A 19,085-nucleotide genomic window follows, 5' to 3' on the forward strand; every position below is an offset into this window, starting at 1 on the left:
AGCAATAAATAGACTGAATACAGTTCTCAAAGCTGTGCACGACAGATGCTCCCTCTTTCTCAAGAGTCACTATTTTAATGTACAAGTTGCAACCAGGTAATAACCTCCTAGCTGAAGGTTCTGGGCTGAGCGCTCTCTATACATCAGTTCAGATCCTATGGAGAGCTCTTCTCGCTTGGTACTCTTGATTTCATCCCCGTTTTGCAGGTGTGGAAGCTGAGGTTCCAGGGAGAAAACTGAGTTTGCCTAGAGCTACATAGTGGTGAGTCAGGAACTTTATCCTGAGTCTTCCTGAAACCTAAGCCTGCGCTTTTAACCACGGCGTGTGTCTGAAATATGTCTGCACATCTGTGTCCCCCATCAGCCTGTTAGGTCCCTTCAGGACAGGACGGCCTAATTGTCCGGGTAATGTGCGGCTGTCACAGCCACTCACCTCCCAGATACTCAGTGGAAGTCAGATGGTGCAGACCTGGCTGGCATCTCAGGCCCAGGCCAGCTCAGCCTGCATCTCCTGCCAGTAGGAGGACTTGGCACCCGTCTGCAGCTCGGAGCCAGAGGTCCCGGGAGCCTCAGGGCACGGCCAGGGTGCTGCCTCCCTCAGCTGCCTTGCAGTCCAGTTGTCACACAGGGACTGAGCCCCAGTGGCCCACAAAAGCCCTCTTCTTGGGGCTACAGGCAGCCTCTTCTTACCCGAGCCTCGGGCCCTCCTCAGAGATGAGTTCCTTGGAATCCTTTACAGAAGTCAATTCCTTACTGATCAGCACTTAACTTGGAACAGGGTTTTGGGTTGGGGGAGAGGGATTGGGAAGAATAATTAACAAGAATAAGCAATAATAATAGTCAATTTAAACTCCCAGTTGCTTATTCTTTTTAATAATAATGCTTATTCTCCTTGAAAGTGAAGAGAAAGTGTCAGTCAGTCATATTCGACTGTCTGCGACCCCATGGACTGTAGCCCACCAGGCTCCTCTGTCCATGGAATTCTCCACACAAGAACCCTGGAGTGGGTAGCCATTCCTTTCTCCAGGGGATCTTCCCAACCCAGGGATTGAACCTGGGTCTCCTGAATTGCAGACAGATTCTTTATCATCTGAGCCACCAGGGAAGCCCTGCTTATTCTCCTTATCAGTTCTTAAATTTATCAGTATCTATGTCTTCTCTGACTCTCCTATACCCTCCTCCATAGCATGTGGGTATTCATCTAGAGTTTTGTCTAGTCCTTGCTTTAATAAGTGATTTGCCACTGAGACTTCTTACATTTCAAGAGTTTTTTTTTTTTTCCTCACTGAAGGAATTAAAAAAAAATGTCTCCCAGTCTTTGTAAAATAAAATTTCTGAGGCTTCCTTTATTTTTGTTGTTTAGTTCACTCAGTCATGTCCAACTCTTTTGTGACCCCATGGACTATAGCCTGCCAGGCCCCACTGTCCATGGGATTTCCCGGGCAAGAATACTTGAGTGGGTTGCCATTTCGTTCTCTAGGGGATCTTCCCAACCCAGGCATTGAACCTGAGTCTCCTGTGTCTCCTGCACTGGCTGGTGGATTCTTTACCACTGAGCCACCAGGGAAGCCCCAAGGCTTCCTTAGGCATCTGAAAATATCCTTATTTTGCCAAAGCATACATAATAACTTAGCTGGGTATAAAACTATAAGTTTAAAGATTGTGGTCTTTTGACATGGACCTCTTTCACTCTACATCTTATTGCATTCTTATTGCATTTGTCATTGATCAATATGGTGTCAATCTGATTGGTGTGCCTTTAAAAATTACTGTTTTTTTCCCCCTTTGGAAGTTTTATCATTTCATCTCCTTTATAATCATAAGTTTCTCTACAGTGTCTTGAGGTGTGGCTGGCTCTCTCCCCTGCTTACTAAGATTGTACATATTCCTCAAATCTGAGAAATTCTTGGTCAAGAGTTGTTCAAATTTGTCTCCTTCATTCTTATTGTTTTATCTTCTCTGGGACCCAAACATTTGGAAAGTTAATTCTTCAGTGTTCTGTATCACTTGAATTTCTGCTAGGAAAAATCCTTTTCCTATCTTCCTTGTTTCTTTTAGACGATTCCTAAGACTGGTGTTTTCATTTACTATCATCAAGTAAAATTAATTTTCACATTAAACCTAGCTACTGATATTTTTAAATAAATAAATACTCCCTTGTTTTTTCTTTTCTACATAATTACTTGCTCTTTCATCTTCGCAATAGTCTCCACCCTCTGTCTTATTTCTTAGAAGAGATCGAACAGGCTTTTCAAAACTTCCTGTTCTGCTTTAATGGAGTAAATGGAATTCTTGTTCCATTGATCCTGCTTCATCTGGAATGCGTTTCTTCCTCATTCTGTTGTCTTTCTCTTTACAGCAGTCATATTCCTAAGAAGTCTTGTTACTTTTGCTGGGAGGTTATGCATTCCTGGGATCTTCTCTATCTTCTCTGGGAACGGGTATCTGAGGGGAGAGGATAAAGTCATGCCAGGTCCGCTTCCGAAGACTTCGTGGGGAGGAAGGAGGTTGCATCTCAGGGTGGAAAGTGTCTGGTGCCAGACGTCACACCCCCTCCTTGGCACTGGCTTGTTCTAGAACTGCCTCCCCACTGTGATGACCTCACACCTGAGCAGAGAGAAAGGAACGCTCAGTGGTTGGAAAGTCCGGAAGGACCAGTTTTGCACTGTTCTTCACCCCAGTGAGAGTGTAGTTGAGTCCTTGATTTAATCCACCAGCCCCACAAGCCCTAAGATGCCTTCTCTTCTCACACAGACTGAGTGGGGCTCCATGAAGCTTCTGGAATCAGTGGACTGAAGTCTGAGGTCAGTCTTGAAAAATCTCAGCCATGAACTCTTCAAATACTACTTCTGCTTCACCCTCCCCCACCCCTCCCCTGAGACTCCAAATAGAAGTTAGTACGGTTGACTTGGATTCGGGTCTGTTCTTTCTAGTCTTTCCTTTCTGTTCACTCATCTTGTCTTCTGCTGTGCCCTGTCTGCTGACAAATTTATTCACTGAGTTTTTAATTTTAGATACTATGCTTTTCACTTGCAACGTCTAGCTGATTTTTTTTTTATAGATTCTAATCTTTTTTGGAAAATGTCCTTCTTTTCAGCCACTGAGTGCATCTTTCCCATGCTGTCTTTGACAGATTTGTAATTGTTAACGTTAAGTCCTAGAGCTAACACTAGTATCTGAATCATCTATTGGTCTACTTTTATTGTCTGCTTTTTAGCAATGACTCATATTTTCATTGGAGAAGGCAATGGCACCCCACTCCAGTACTCTTGCCTGGAAAATCCCATGGACGGAGGAGCCTGGTAGGCTGCAGTCCGTGGGGTCTCGAAGAGTCGGACACGACTGAGTGACTTCACTTTCACTTTTCACTTTCATACATTGGAGAAGGAAATGGCAGCCCACTCTGTGTTCTTGCCTGGAGAATCCCAGGGACGGGGGAGCCTGGTGGGCTGCCGTCTATGGGGTCGCACAGAGTCAGACACGACTGAAGCGACTTAGCAGTAGCAGCATATTTTCATACTTCATATTTATGTAAGTTTGGTTGTCAGCCAGATGCTGTGCATACAAAACAACCGAGTCTACAGTTGATATGACTGTTCCTCTGAGGTTTCCCCCTTCCCCGCCCCCACAGACCCTAGTTAGAAATTGAGCTGGGTCAAGATTGGGCCACAGCATTAGGATTAATCCATGTTAATGGATTAATACCTGTGTTAGTCTGGCTTCTCCAGAGACCAGAACAAGTAGGATAGAAAAGGAGACTTATTATGAGGAGTAGACCCATGGAAACTGACTCACAGCTCAAGCAATGAGGCAGAAAGAAAAGGGACGGATTTCTTCCTCCACCTTTTTATTCTTTTTAAGCCTTCACAGTATTGGGCTTCCCTGGTGGTTCAGTCAGTAAAGAATCTGCAGTGCAGGAGACCAGGGTTCGATCCCTAGTTTTTGAAGACCCCCCTGGAGAAGGAAATGGCAACCCACTCCAGTATTCTTGCCTGGAGAATCCCACGGACAGAGGAGCCTGGCAGGCTAGTCCGTGGGGTCAAAAGACATGACTTGGCAACTAAAACTACCAAAAACAGCATCTACGTTACGAGTCCACCAAGTTCAGTGCCAATCTCATCTAGAAACAGCTGGCAGACACAGCCAGAAACAAGGCTTAGTCAGCTATCTGGGTGTCCTTGGATCCAGTCGAATTGACACATAACACTGACTGTTACAAGGCTGACTGGGGGTCTCCCTAGTAAAGGAGGCGGTTGGCAACCTCACTGCCTTTCCAGCCTAGCCACTCCATCTCTTGCATCCACAGTACCTAGCAAGGAATCTGCAGAAGAAAACAGCTACATATCTTGGTCTCTTCTAGATTCTAATCTCTCACACTAGCCCATGTGATTTTCAAAATATTCATGCACTTATGTTTCCCCAAGACAGCCCCGTTGTCTAGGACAAGCCCCAACACCAGCCGCTGCTCAGACTCAGAAAATGCCCTCAGGAGAGTAAATGGTTGGTGAATGCAGCTCACCTAGAAAGGGCTTCGCCTGTGCTGGAATTTTAAAAATTGAAATAGAACAATATCATGGTAATTTCATGTATACCACATGGTGATTTGATATTTTCATACACTGAGAAATGATCACTATGATAAGTCAAGGGACCACCTGTCCTCATACAAGGTTATTACAATGTTATTGACACTATTCCTTCTCTCCATATTACATCCCCACAATTTACGCATCTTACAATTGGAGTTTTGTACCTCTTAATTCCCCTCACCTATTTCATGCAGTCCCCTACCCTGCCCCTCTGGCAATCACCATTTGTTCTATGAATCTGCTTTTGTTTCATTTAGTTTGTTCTGCTTTTTAGATTATGCATATAAGTAAAATCATACTTGTCATATTTGTCTTTGACTTGGATCCCTCCATACTGCTGCAGATGGCAAGATTTCACTCTTTTTTTTTTACGACTGAGTAGTATTCCATTGCATATAAACACCACATCTGCTCCATCCGTTTGTGTCTGTTGATGGACATTTAGATTGCTTCCGTGTCTTGGCTGTTGTAAACAATGCTTCAGTAAACATTGGAGTGTGTCTCTCTTTTCAAATGAGCATTTCTGTTTTCTCTGGAGAAATAACCAGGAGTGAAATTGCTGGATCATATGGTAGTTCTACTTCTGATTTTTCGAGGATTGTCCATATTGCTTGCCACAGCGGCTGCCCCAACTTATATTCCCAGCAACAGTGCACGAGGGTTCCCTTTTCTCCACATCCTTGAACACAGATGTTGTCAAGGTTTTTGTTTGTTTGTTTAGATTCACCAACTTCCCTCTGCTTTTTGCTGCATCACTGGGATTGGTTTGGGTGGAGGACCAGTGGTAACCCATGCTGCTGACCCATCACATCATGAGCCAGAATTACAGCCATGACCCATCTCTGCACCGTATGGTCTGTATCACTCTCAGTAAGCTGTTTCACCTCTCCTTTCCACAACTGCAAGCCGGTGTTCACCTGGACCCCTTGCCACTTAAATGGGAAGAAAGTATTAAAAAATCCTGAAAGCTTTATATATAGAATTCATCTGTATCACTTCTTTGAAAAAGTAGAACATAGAATTCCTTTACAACCTTTACCCAGGTTCTTCAGTTACAAACATTTTCCCCATTTGGGGCTACCATTCTCAATGAAAGACTGATAGAGAGATGGATGGATAACAGATAGATACTTTTCACCTAAACTATTTGGGGTAAGCTGCAAACACCACATCCCCTCCTCTAAATATTTTTGAATATTTCCTGAAAATAAAGATATTCTTAATGGGAAATGAAGCAATAATACAGTTCTTGTAAGTAACCTGGAGCTTACAGTCCTGTGTCAGCTTGTCCTTTATTTCCCTCTGTGGCCATTTTGCTCAGCCCAGGGTCCAGTCCAGGATCGCATCCTACATTGAATGTCGTGCTTGGTTGGGCTTGTTCTTTTCTAGAACTGTTCCTCAGCCCCTCTGCCTGCCCTGACCTCGACAGCGGTGGAGTGCATAGGGCAGGTGTTTGCAGGGTGGCCCCAGGGTTGAATCCATGGGTGCAGTTGGGCAGGTCCACCCAGAGGTGAGGCTGTGGGTGGTGCAGCCAGTGTGGAGGCACCTGGTGAGCTGCAGCCTCCAGGCTCACCTGCGGCTCCATCACTTCCCCTCTCTGCTTGGGAGGCCTCAGCCCAAGACAGCTCTCAACTCCACACCAGCCATCTGCAGCCAGTGGAGGCTCCAGGCTGAACAATTGCTATCAGTGATGCTGCAGTGTGTTCTTCTCTAAGCCCACTATACCTTCCACGTTTGTTAACTCACGTGCGTGCCACTGTAGGAAAGAGCTTTTCCTTCCCCCTTATTCCATTTTCCCCCTTGTTTCAGTGTGATCCCATGGACTGCTGTGTCCATCTGTGGGTTATAATCTGTCACTATTGCTGGCCATTAAGGGACTATCTGAGTAAGTAGCTTCTTGGTGATACCCGTATAGGCTCCCATGGGTCTTGAAGATTGTGGGATGAATGGATGGACTGGTCGAGGGGGAAACCTTGGTTGTTTTAACAAACTCCTCACTTTTCACTTTCATGCATTGGAGAAGGAAATGGCAACCCACTCCAGTGTTCTTGCCTGGAGAATCCCAGGGACGGGGGAGCCTGGTGGGTTGCCATCTATGGGGCCGCACAGAGTCGGACACAACTGAAGTGACTTAGCAGCAGCAGCAGTGGATCAGAATCGGGCCAGGTATCTATTCCTTGGCTTAATCTGCTTTTCTAGCCTGTATCTCCTCCAGCCTGCAGGGACCTCTTCCTCTCGCCAGCCTGGAGGATGAGCCAGGCCAGATTGGACATGTGGCTTCTCACCTCCAGGACTGCCCGCTCTGCACTCAGCTAGTATTATCCCCCCAGACCGGCTGCTAAGGCCACTTCCTGATCGTCTCCAAAGCCCTTGCAGAAGTGACCCTCTGGAGGCCATAGGCAGCCTGATGCCACCCCGAGAGCCTTCTACCTGCCTGCCCCCGCATCCCCGGGCACGGCAAAGCAGACAAGCTGTTTAGAAAAGCATTTGGCGGCACTTAACAAGAACCATAAAATTGTTTGTTCCATTTGACCTCTCAGTGACATTTCTGGGAAATCGTTCTGAAAGAAAATTCCAAAAATGGATAAAAGCCTATGCGTGAAGAGGCTTATTGCAGAATTATCCAACTCTCAGAGCACTCTGGACGCCTGTCAGTTGGAGAACGTTAGGTAATTTATGGTACACTGACTGGAATGGATATTATATTGCTTCTCCTATGATTCTCAAGATTATGAGGAAACAAGAAAAATGCGTGATGTTTGAAGTCAGAAAATGCAGAGTATAAAACCTTGCATACACCCTGAGTATCATTATGGATAATAATACCCATGTTCATAATAACAAGGATGAAAAGATTTCCTTTCCTGAGGAGCTGACATCAGAACTCCTGCTGGGCAGGGAGGAGCTTGGAGAAGCTCTCCTTATACACAGGTGGAGGCTCCCAAGCCCTCGTCCAACACAGCCCGGACTGTTGGTGAAAGTGTGACGGTCACTGAGATGAGAATGGCCCCCTCTGCACGGGACCAGCACCGGGCCAGCACTAGGAAAGGGCAGGGGTATCCTCACACCCACACCTGGGCCCAGCACACCTGGCCTCAGGTGATTCCCAGGTGTGGTCAGGTAGAGTGGAGTGTGCGGCTTCCCTGAGCCATTCAAAAGAATGATCCATTCCAGTAATATGCAGGGGGTATGTAGGGGATCACTCATCTTCCTGGCCCAGCACACTGTGGGATGTCGAAATTGGTGTCTGGAATACACCACGATCTCTAATGTCAAAACACCCAATTTCCTGAGAAGGTTGTACTTTTACTTGTTTTTATTCTTTCTCAGCCCTTCTCACTCCTTTGCTGGGTTTTGTACTGAACCATGCTTCCTCGTAAGACCATTGTTTTAACCTCTCAGATTGTTGGCATCAGGGAATACACAGTAGGAAGAGATAATGCATTTGAAAAGAACACTTATCTTTCTACTTACTAACATCACACAGATTTTGCACAACAGCGCACAAAGCTGATGCGGAAATTTGTTCAGCCAAAAATATCCAGTTCTCATGGATAGAACACACATGCATGCACGTGAGTGTGTTTAAAGACATAGCTGAGTTCAGAGGCAGAAAAGGCAAGTCCCAAGTGGTAGGCTCCATGGGGAGCTAGGCGGTCGGCCAGCACGAAGCTGACCCCCGGTTGGGGCAGGTGTGTGGGCAAATCCAGACTGGCATCGGGGACAGCGTGTGGCCTCCTGCAGCGGGTGAGAGCAGGGGCTGGAACCTGGGGTGGCTGGAACCAGGACCCACGCTCCACGGAAGGGGTCAAAATAAGCCCTGCACACCTGTCGTGGAGCTGGCTTGGCCTCCAGAAGGAAAACATGGTCTCCCATAAGAAAATAAAGATCTCCCGAACTTTTCAGTATGTCTGAAATTTTACTAATGTGCTTCAGGAATCCCAGGTTGAAAATTAAAGCTAACAGATGGCCTCAGCCTGGTCACTAACGGGGTCTCCCACAGTAAAGAAGGAGAGAGGACCACCAGGAAGAGCGGTTTCCACTGAGGGGACCAAATAAACGCATGTGCCAATCTATATAAATGTCACTTTATCCATGTGAATAACAAAGGAACTGGGGACCTTTAAGAATGCTTAAAACAAGAAGGAAACACATCAAATCCTCCCCCCCAGAGTCATTTCAGTGGAGCAACTCGACTCCTTCCCAGTTGTATGTTTGTATGAATCTGCATAAATATCTTATTGCTGACTCCTTTTCTATTCATGAACAATTTCAGCATGATATTTTTTCCAGATCTGCCATTTTTTAGGTTATTTTTATTTAGCAGGAAAAAAAAAAAATCAATACTGCTTTTCAGGAAAAAAAGGGTGGGGGGGGGGCGGGGAATCGAAAGAATCAACTTTCCGCCTTCCACGTGCTCCAGGGCCACGCGTTCCACGTCAGGTGTCGCCTGAAGGGCAGCAGGGAGGGCCTGGTCCGAGGATTCCCAGGACCCTGACTCTGCAGGACCCAGGGGAGCGCCGGGGTCCCGGGCGGGCTCTGCCCCTCGGCGGGGGGCTGCAGGTCTAGACCCGGTTCTGACATCAGAAGCGTCCTGAGACTTTGGGGAGGGACTGGAAGGCCAGAGAGAGGAGGAGGCAGGAGGGGGCTGGGCCCACGTGGAGCGGCGCCTTCCGTCTGAGTCACTTCCGGCTCTTCCTCCAAATACGCTCACGCGGCCTCCTCTGGTGGGCGCGTTCTCCCACCTGATGAGGAGACGGGGCTCCGAGATGGCACCCAGGGTCCCGGGCCCAGGCGTCCTGCCTCTGGCTGCAGGCGGGGGTCCGCCCCGGTCACCTGCTGGGGCCCGGGTTCTGGGGGGCTGGTCCCACGCTGCGGGGTGTGCTCACAGCCTGACGCACGTGGCCTTCGCCCGGGGGCAGCTCCAGGCAGACAGCCCTGCGCCCTCCAGAAAGTGGGAGGATCGAGTTCTCCGCTGTTCTAGGTGCCAGCAGGCCCTGTCCCCCCACCTGGAGAGACCCTGCCTGCCTCTGACTTGGATGCCTCCTGGGACAGGGGGCCAGACCAGAGCTCAGAGGGGCCCGTTATCACAAAGATGTTTTTAGCATCCTGATTCTGGAGGTTCACATGAACACAGCTGCTGTTCTCTGGGTCTCTGGGAGAGGGGACTGCAGGGGCTGGGCCCGCCATCAGGAGAGACTGCCTTCAGCTGCTCTTTCCTGCAGCCCAAGATGTTATCCCCCCAGTGGTTCAAAACCAGATTGCTGCAGGCTCCTTCTTCCCTAAGGCCCAAGGCCAAGGGGTCCATCTTGGAAAGGAGAGGACCAGCCCTTCCTCCTGGCCTATGCAGTCGCTGCTGGGAGCACTGGAACTGGTGCCGAAACCACGTGGCTCCACCTGGTGTGAGGTCGGCCTTCAGGGAACGTCGCTGTATCTTGTCAACACAGCATCTGCCTCAGGCTGGGGACAGTCCTTTCCCCACAGGGCAGGGCTCTCAGGCTGCTCTTTCCTGGGCGAGGCTGAGCCTTGGAGGCAGACTGTGTGCAGGGCCGAACAAAGAGAGAGACCACAGAGGCTGAGCAGGGAGATCCCTGATTCAGCTGCCGGGGCTTCCTGGGAGAGCCAGGATCAGAGCTGGGACTCCAGTGATGTCTAGGACCTGACGAGGCTCACAAACAGACCCACAGGCGTGGAGGGAGCATTCTGTTTTTGTTCAGAGCTTTGCAGGGCCACCATTCACACCCAATTCACCCATTTAAAGTACACAATTCAGTGACTTTTAGTACATTTATAGGGTGGTGCGACCATCCCCACTGTTAATTGTAGACCATTTTTATCGACCCCCAAAGAAACCATGTCACCCCACAAAGTTCCCACCTTTACCACCCTCCTTGGCCTTAAGCAAACCCTGATCCACCCTCTGTCTCTATGGGTTTCTCTTTGGACTCTTCATAGAGGTTGAATCACATAATATACTGACTCTAGTTCCAGGCTTCTTTCCCCAATAGTGTTGCCAAGGTTCATCCACCGTGTAGCACGCAGCAACACTTAAGTCCTTCCTGTGATTGAATGATGATGATGTTCCCTTGTGTGGGTGCCGTGTTCTGTTTATCCAGTCATCAGCCGATGGACATTTGCATTGTTTCCACTTTTTGCCCGCTGCTGAATGCTGCTGTCGACATTTCTACACATGCTTGTGTGGAAGATGCCCTGGAGGAGGAAATGGCAGTCCACTCCAGTACTCTTGCCTGGAAAATCCCATGGATGGAGCCTGGTAGGCTACAGTCCATGGGGTTGCAAAGAGTCGGTCACGACTGAGTGACTTTCTTTTCTTTCTTTCTTTGTGTGGGTGAGAGATGGAGGGGAGTAGGGCCCTGGCCCGTGGGCTCAGTTAGAACCTCCCAAGATGCAATGGGACCATTGTTTGGGTTGTGGCCGCCTCCCCGGCTCTGTGCATCTTTGACTGGCTTTCCTGCATCTGTGACCAAAGAGTCCCAGAGATGCAAACCTCTAGAAGGCAGGGAGGGTGGGTGGAAACTGATGTACAGATGGGCCTATGGGGCAGGAGGAAGTTCAGAGCCTGGTGTGAGGTCCAGGGATCACGGTCATTCATCAGTTGTAACCAATCAACTCTGACATCCTCACTGGCAATGGGCCGCCTAGGTGGTCTGTGACCAGCCAAAGTCTCAGCTCTGCCTCTGTGCAGCAGGCTCTCCGGCAAGGCCCGCCAGAAGCTCGTCCATACACAGGGTTCCCACGGCAACCCCAGGGAGGACAGAGCCTGCAGGTGGGTTTTAACGGGGTACAGTACTTCGACTTTCATGGAAAAGAGGCAAGTTATAGGCACAAGTGGTATGTTACATGGTCTTGTATAAATGCTTATTTGCTCAGTCATGGCTGACTCTTTTTGATGCTGTGTACGGTAGCCCACAAGGCCCCTCTGTATGTGGGACTCTCTAGGCAAGAATACTTGAGTGGGTTGCCACATCCTTCTCCAGGGGATCTTCCCAGCCCAGGGATTGACCCCACATGTCCTGTGTCTCCTGTGTTGAAGGTGGATTTTTTGCCTGCTGAGTGCTTAGGGAGTCAATATTTTAATTCAAACCTAAGCCTGCAGGGGCAGAGAGAGAGCAGCACTTTTCCTCCAAGCCCCTGCTAGGCAGGTGGTCTCTGCTGTAGATGAGGAAACCAAGGTCAGGCAGGGTTGAACACTCACCAGGGAGACCAAGAAGCCAGGGCCAACCTGGAGTCCAAGACAGCAGCTACCCTGTGTCACAGAGTGTGGTCCACAGGTCCAGCTGCAGGCTGGGTCCATCAGCAGGGTTGGTACCAGCTGCCTCAAGCCCGTCAGAACACATTGCCTTGCTGAACGGACACACGAGACTCACCGAACCTAGGAAATGGGTCAGAAAGCCCCTTTACACGTGGTCTGACTTTATAGGGCTTCAATAGGGATCAAAGGATTCCATGGAATTTGGGGGTTTGGCAAAGGTCTAGAATCTGTTTTTAAGTGTTTGTGGCTTGGCAGATCCATACTGTGCTTTGGGAGTTCCCTTCACTCCTAAACCCACACCGGGCTTTGAAGGAAAAATAATATGGTTCCTGCTGAACAATCCTCACTTCCTCTGTGAAAACTTCAGGCTTTGCAGACCGAAGAGGACGGAGGTCTGAGTTCTCCCCCTTGGCGTCAGGACAATGCTGAGAAGGTTTCAGACAGTTTTTGATCAACTTGGTACCAAGGTTGGAACTGGGGCCTTTGGAATGTTCTGGAAGGTGGTAGCAGAGGGGTACGTGGGGGACAAATGAAGATGTGGGCTGGAGAAGTGGCCACCTAGGCTTGGAGGGCAGGTCCTGAGGCCGTGTCCACGCTCCCCGGCCCTCCTCTGTCCTGGTTCACGTGGTCTTGTCCAGCGCTGAGCCTGGAACATTCAGTGATGGAGCCCAAGGCCTGCCCAAGTGATAGGGCAGGAGGGAGACTGGCAGACGCACCTTCTGTTCAGAGACCCGAGCCCCGCACAAGCCAAGAGCCACTGAGTGAAACCCTGGGCCCACGGCTGATTCATAACCTTCTTCAGTCCTGCTCTCCTCTGCTCTGGGCGACAGTGCCTGAGTACTCTCCACGGCGATGGCGTGAAATCCCCTGATTTGTCTTCAGCTCAGCTCACTCAGTCAAGTCCGACTCTTCGAGACCACATGGACTGCAGCACACCAGGCCTCCCTGTCCATCACCAACTCCCGGAGTCCACCCAAACCCATGTCCATTGAGTCGGTGATGTCATCCAACCATCTCATCCTCTGTCGTCCCCTTCTCCTCCTGCCTTCAATCTTTCCCAGCATCAGGGTCTTTTCCAAGGAGTCAGTTCTTCACATCAGATGACCAAAGTATTGGAGTTTCAGCTTTAGGATCAGTCCTTCCAATGAACATTCAGGACTGATTTCCTTTAGGATGGACTGGTTTGACCTCCTTTAGGGTTGATTTGTCTTAGTTGTCTTCAAACAAACAAGCTTTTCATTTTGAGATAACTGCAGATTCACGTGCAGTTGTGAAACCATACAGAGACACGTCCACACCCTTCCCCCGCTTTCCCCCAAAGGTAGCATCCTGGGTGACTGGAGTGTGGCACCTTAACCACGACATTGACATTGATACGAAACACCCAGCCGTGCAGATTCACCGGTTTCATGCGCCCACCCGCCCCACCTCCAGCGCTCCAGGTAGAACACCAACAAAGAAGGCATTCTGCCCTATGAATTTAATCACGCCTGTAAGTTCCCGGATCCCCCAGCGCAGTGCAACACGGGACAGCCCCTTCACAGCTGCCCCCGGGCCCCCTTCCACAGCCTCCCCCTCCCCCCACTCCCTAGCCCCCATCACCGCTGATCTCTCCATTGCTGCAATTTCACTGCAGGCAGGTTATGCCCCATATAAGACTGTATTGTTTCAAGACTGGCTTTTTCACTCAGCGTAGCTCCCTTGAGATCATTTAGGCTTTTGTGTCATAGTCCATTCTTTTTACTGTGGTCCATGGTGCGGAGGAATCTATTTACCATGGGCACTGCCAACGGGCATCTGTGTCATTTCCAGTCTTAGCTGTTATGCGCGTCCATGGGCAGGCTCCTGTGTGAACGTATCTTCACTTCTTTGGGATCAATGCTCAGGAGTATGGAGTTGGGTTGTATGTAGCTGCGTGTTCGTTTGGGTAAGAAACTCCCATCTCTGCTCCAACAGCCGTTCCACTTTGCACCGCCCTCCCCGGCGGTGGACGAGGAGTCCGTTTTCCCAGCATCCCCGCCAGCATTTGGTGTTGTCACTGTTTTTATCTTAGCCGTTCTGACTGGTGGGCAAAGAGCTGAGATAAGAGTCCCTGGAGAACCGAGACCTGCTCAGGGGTCTTCCAGGGCAGAGGCTGCTGTTGCAAGGCTCTCACGTCCGTTCGTCAGCGGCAGAGGGATGCACCTGGGCTCCGCTTCTCCACCGACCTGCAGGCCCCTGTGCTCACCTCAGACCATGCTGGGCCTGTTTGCTGGCATCTGACTGGACATGCAGCCTGACCTCTCAGAAGCACCGATGACCTCCAGCTTGTACATCCACCCCATCAAGTCCAGCTTTTGTCCCCTTAGCCTGGAACACTCTCCCCAGAGCCTCACAGCCACCCTCTCCCCCTGCCAGAGGTCCCCTGGAGAGAGGCCTCTTCTGCCCACTCCAACCAAGGCAGCGCTCAGCCGTCAGTCACGGTTCCCTTTCTGATGCTTAGAATTACACCCCTTCATCTATTGCTTATTATCTGCTTTCCCCCCCACCCAACCAACCCCATAGGGTCAGTTCCTGACCCTATGTTTCCAGCACCCACATAACAGTGCAACATGGGTACGGTGTCCATCAGTATTTGGTAAATATCTGAAGTAATGATTGGGTGGATGTGTGAGCCTTCAGTTAGCGCTCCAGGTAGAACACCGACAAAGCTGAGTGCTCGGCCACAGCAGCTGGTGCGAAAGACCCACTGCAGCCCTTGGAGGTGGCTGAACCAGACCGAGGTTCAAGCCCAGGGCACGGTTCCTGGTCCACCCAGCATAATTCCTGCAGGCCTGAGGCCCCGCTCCGCCTGAGGAAAGGGGCCCTTTCTTTCCTGATCAGCGCTTAGTTAGCAATGTTATGTTTCGATATGGCTCGTGTTTTCAACTGAAGTATTTTATTTGATTTTTTTAAATTTTAAATTTTGTATTGGGGTACAGCTGATTAACAATACCGTGAGAGTTTCAGGTGATCCGTGAAGGGACTCAGCCTCACGTATACCTGCGCCCATTTCCTCCCAAACTCCCCTGCCTTCAGGCTGCCACATAACTCTGAGCAGAGTGGCCTGTGCTGTAGAGTAGGTCCCTGTCGATTATCCACTTTAAACCCAGCATGGTGGACATGTCCATCCCAAACTCCCAAACTATCCTATCCCCCACCTCCCCACCCCCCATCCACTGGCAACCATAAGCTCGTTGTCTAAGTCTGTGCCAACCTAAATATTTTAAATACAAAGAAATATAGGAACTTTTCTCTCAGCCAGAAATAGAACTGTGGCTGTTTAACATACTCCTTCCAAAATGTCTCCTCTGCACAACTTTATTAAGCCTGCACTTCTACACCCACACACTCAGGCCCGGTGACGCAGTGTAGACATGTTTCCAGAAAACACTTGCTTCCCTCCCCATGTCCTCAGAGTCAGCTGCCTGTGACCGTGTGTCCACAGTCATGAGACAGGAGACACACAGGTGTGCCTTGCCCCACACGTGAGCAAATGTTGTGGTCTCAGCCCCTTTATACATGTAAAAACTGCCTCAGAGAGCTTTTGCTCATAAAGGTCATATTTGTCAATATTTACCATATTAGAAATTAAGGTCAAACATCTTCAGTTCATTCAGTTCAGTTGCTCAGTTGTGTCCGACTCTTTGTGACCCCATGAATTGCACCACAGACCGGTTCCAAATAGGAAAAGGAGTACGTCAAGGCTGTATATTGTCACCCTGTTTATTTACTTATATGCAGAGTACATCATGAGAAACGCTGGACTGGAAGAAACACGAGCTGGAATCAAGATTGCCAGGAGAAATATCAATAACCTCAGATATGCAGATGACACCAGTCTTATGGCAGAAAGTGAAGAGGAACTAAAATGCCTCTTGATGAAAGTGAAAGTGGGGAGTGAAAAAGTTGGCTTAAAGCTCAACATTCAGAAAACAAAGATCATGGCATCCGGTCCCATCACTTCATGGGAAATAGATGGGGAAACAGTGGAAACAGTGTCAGACTTTATTTTTCTGGGCTCCAAAATCACTGCAGATGGTGACTGCAGCCACAAAATTAAAAGACGCTTACTCCTTGGAAGGAAGGTTATGACCAACCTAGATAGCATATTCAAAAGCAGAGACATTACTTTGCCAACAAAGGTCCGTCTAGTCAAGGCTATGGTTTTTCCAGTGGCCATGTATGGATGTGAGAGTTGGACTGTGAAGAAGGCTGACTGCCGAAGAATTGATCCTTTGCACTGTGGTGTTGGAGAAGACTCTTTAGAGTCCCTTGGAGTGCAAGGAGATCCAACCAGTCCATTCTGAAGGAGATCAGTCCTGGGATTTCTTTGGAAGGAATGATGCTAAAGCTAAAACTCCAGTACTTTAGCCACCTCATGCAAAGAGTTGACTCATTGGAAAAGACTCTGATGCTGGGAGGGATTGGAGGCAGGAGGAGAAGGGAACGACAGAGGATGAGATGGCTGGATGGCATCACTGACTCGATGGACGTGAGTCTGGGTGAACTCCAGGAGTTGGTGATGGACAGGGAGGCCTGGCGTGCTGCGATTCATGGGGTTGCAAAGAGTCGGACATGACTAATCACTGAAAGTAACAATAATAAAGCTGTTACATATTACTATAAATAACATGCTTATGAAAGCCACTGTATTTCCATTAAAAAATTCAGTATAAACAGTGGTCTTGCTTTATAACTTGACAGATCTCCCCAGAGTCTGACTGGTTCTCAACCGTGTTTCAATAATCATCAGGTGAATGTGTTTTTTTGGTTGGAGGGTATGAAGAAAAGCTGGCAGCCGGGTTGTCCAAAAACACCTCACAGTTTGTCCATAAAACGGTAGACACTCTTTGACACCATCGCAGACTTGCCAGTGCCCCAAGGGTTAGTTGCAACGAAGAATCTGAAACACCGTCAGTGAACTCTTTCTTCTCTGTTATGTGAAAGGGCACTGGTTTACCTTCTGCCATGAACGGATCTGCAGCCTTTGCCTGGTTTTATGGCATTCTGTCTTGGTCACATGGGAAATATTGGTTCACTGAGATCTGGAGAGTTTCAAATGTAGACACATTTCATTGTACAACATAAAAAAATCACATTGGCTAACATCTCCTGCCATCTTATCAGAAAATTCTTTCAGGCATGGGAAGCTGGGAAGGGTTCTGTGGTGGATAGATACGCATTTTTCAAAATGTAGCTTTCAGTTGAAAGTCCGTATTTTATCACTTGCAACAAACACTGGCACGGGCTTTCTTTGAAACGACCATTTCGGAAACGCTCACTAGTTTGTCTGTAAGGTGTTCTTTCAAGTAAAAATGATGTTCCGCAGAAAACGTGAGTGCAGCTGACAACGCAGCCATCCGGCTTTTCCTGAAAAGCACAGACACTGTGCTCCAGTCTGCAGAGAAGCTCTGTGTGTGCGCTTTCCCTCTTCCAATATTAAAGACAGTCTTCTCAAGCTTCGAGGCTCACTAGAACTTGTAATTTTGTTGTTTCGCCCAGAACAGTTTCCAGTGAAGGGAGCTTCCGGTGAGCGCCTGGTTCAGAAGCACAGAACTGCTGCCAGCTCGGATTCAAAGCGCGGACCTGCCGGGTCACCAGTCACTGCCAATGAACTCTCAGTGCAAACGTCAATGCTGTGAACAGAGTAACACTCAGTGCTAAGAAAAGAGTCTTCCCTCACAGGCTCCTGAGAGGGTCTCAGAGACCCTAAGGGGTCCCAGTCCACTTTGAGAAATACGGCTTTAGCCAAATGATCATGCAACAAGCCTAATTTCTTTACCCTCCTCCCCTTTTCAGTTTCTAAAACTATGTAACATGGTGTTCATTTAAGGGAAGTTTGCTAAGCTTACTGAAGACTTTTACAGCAACAGATGCAATTTAAAAACCAGCAATTGTATGAACAACACTTTTGTAATGAATGTAGTTATCTGTACAAAGTTACAAAGTATTTGCAATAACTGAAGTTTATGCAAATTTTCAGACATAGAAAATAAGAATAATGCAACATGTATCCATGAAATAAAGTGTTAAATACACAGTTGGAACCACAGTTGATCCTGTTTTCCCTCAGCACGTCTCCAAGAGCTGGTCACCATCTTAGATTGGATGTTTATCTTCACCAAGAAGTTCTGTACACTTTTATTTTATAATAAATATGTCTCTATCTCCAAGCAAGATTCAATACTGTTAGGAACAGACAGTTCTGTAAAACCCTCCTTATGGACTTACAGTTCCTCTAAGCCACACGTGTGTGTACAGCCAGGACTGGAAGTTTTCCATTGTTGTGGACATGCATTTTCATGCTCGCTAGATATTGGCAATTCATTTTCTGAAGGGGTTATTTCAGCTTACACTACCTACAGCAATGCCTACAAGCTCTTTCTTTCCTCTACAGCCTCTGCAGCATTTGGAATAATGAGATTTTGGGGGATTTTATGGGTATGAGATGGAATTTTATTATAGTTTAACTTGCATTTCTCTGATTATTAGTGAGGTTAATAATATTTCCAGATTTATTTACCATTTGTACTTTTCTCTCATTAACCACCTTACAGCTCTTAAATTGTTTGTACTGTTTATTATTTAATATTGGTTGCAGGAATGCTTGACATACATTGGATTTTAATCCTTTGGCCATTTTTGTGGTGCAGACATCTTTGTCCAAGTGGTGTTTTCTTAAATTGATTATGACGTCCTTTAATGTATAGTTTGCACTTTTAATACAATTGAATCGATCAATTTTTTGTCCTTTATGATTTGCCTTTTTAAAGACTTCCTTAATAAATCATTCCTTACTGAAAAGTCACAAAATATCTCCCTATATTTCCTTGTGAAACTTTTAAAGATTTATTTTCCACAATTAAGTTGATTCACCTGAATTTTATCTTTGGGTATCATGTGAGTTGGGAGCTAATTTTATTTTATTTCCATCTGAACAGCAAATTTCCCAGATCATCATTAAATTCTTTCTCTTTGACCTAAGGTAGCACCTCCATCCTCCATGAAGTTTGTGTATTTGGAGAACTCTTCCTGAAAAGAATATGCTCTGTAGCTCTTGGGTGACGTGCTTATAACATTCCATGGGTCAAATTGTTCGATGAGGCTGTTCAAGTTCTCTGCACCTGTAGTGATTTCTGTCTGCCTGTTCCATCTGTCATGAGAGGCTATCGTCAACCCTCCGACTATCTTCACGAGTCTGA

The 19,085-nt window shown here is 47.9% G+C and overlaps 1 long non-coding RNA gene across 3 annotated transcripts; it reads left to right on the forward strand.

Moving 5' to 3' along the window:
* The first annotated feature begins 2,356 nt into the window (after window positions 1–2,356).
* On the forward strand, window positions 2,357–7,116 carry LOC123334189. Of its 3 annotated transcripts, none has more exons than XR_006641237.1 (4): window positions 2,435–2,804; window positions 5,311–5,443; window positions 6,399–6,474; window positions 6,789–7,116. It is a non-coding gene; the product is annotated as an uncharacterized LOC123334189 (long non-coding RNA). The 3 variants fall into 3 exon arrangements; XR_006641236.1 differs by having other exon boundaries at window positions 2,436–2,804; window positions 6,805–7,116; XR_006641235.1 differs by lacking the exons at window positions 6,399–6,474; window positions 6,789–7,116 and having other exon boundaries at window positions 2,357–2,804; window positions 5,311–5,571.
* Window positions 7,117–19,085: the final 11,969 nt, after the last annotated feature.

Source organism: Bubalus bubalis, chromosome 6 (assembly GCF_019923935.1).
Source record: "Bubalus bubalis isolate 160015118507 breed Murrah chromosome 6, NDDB_SH_1, whole genome shotgun sequence".
NCBI classification, from domain to species: domain Eukaryota; kingdom Metazoa; phylum Chordata; class Mammalia; order Artiodactyla; family Bovidae; genus Bubalus; species Bubalus bubalis.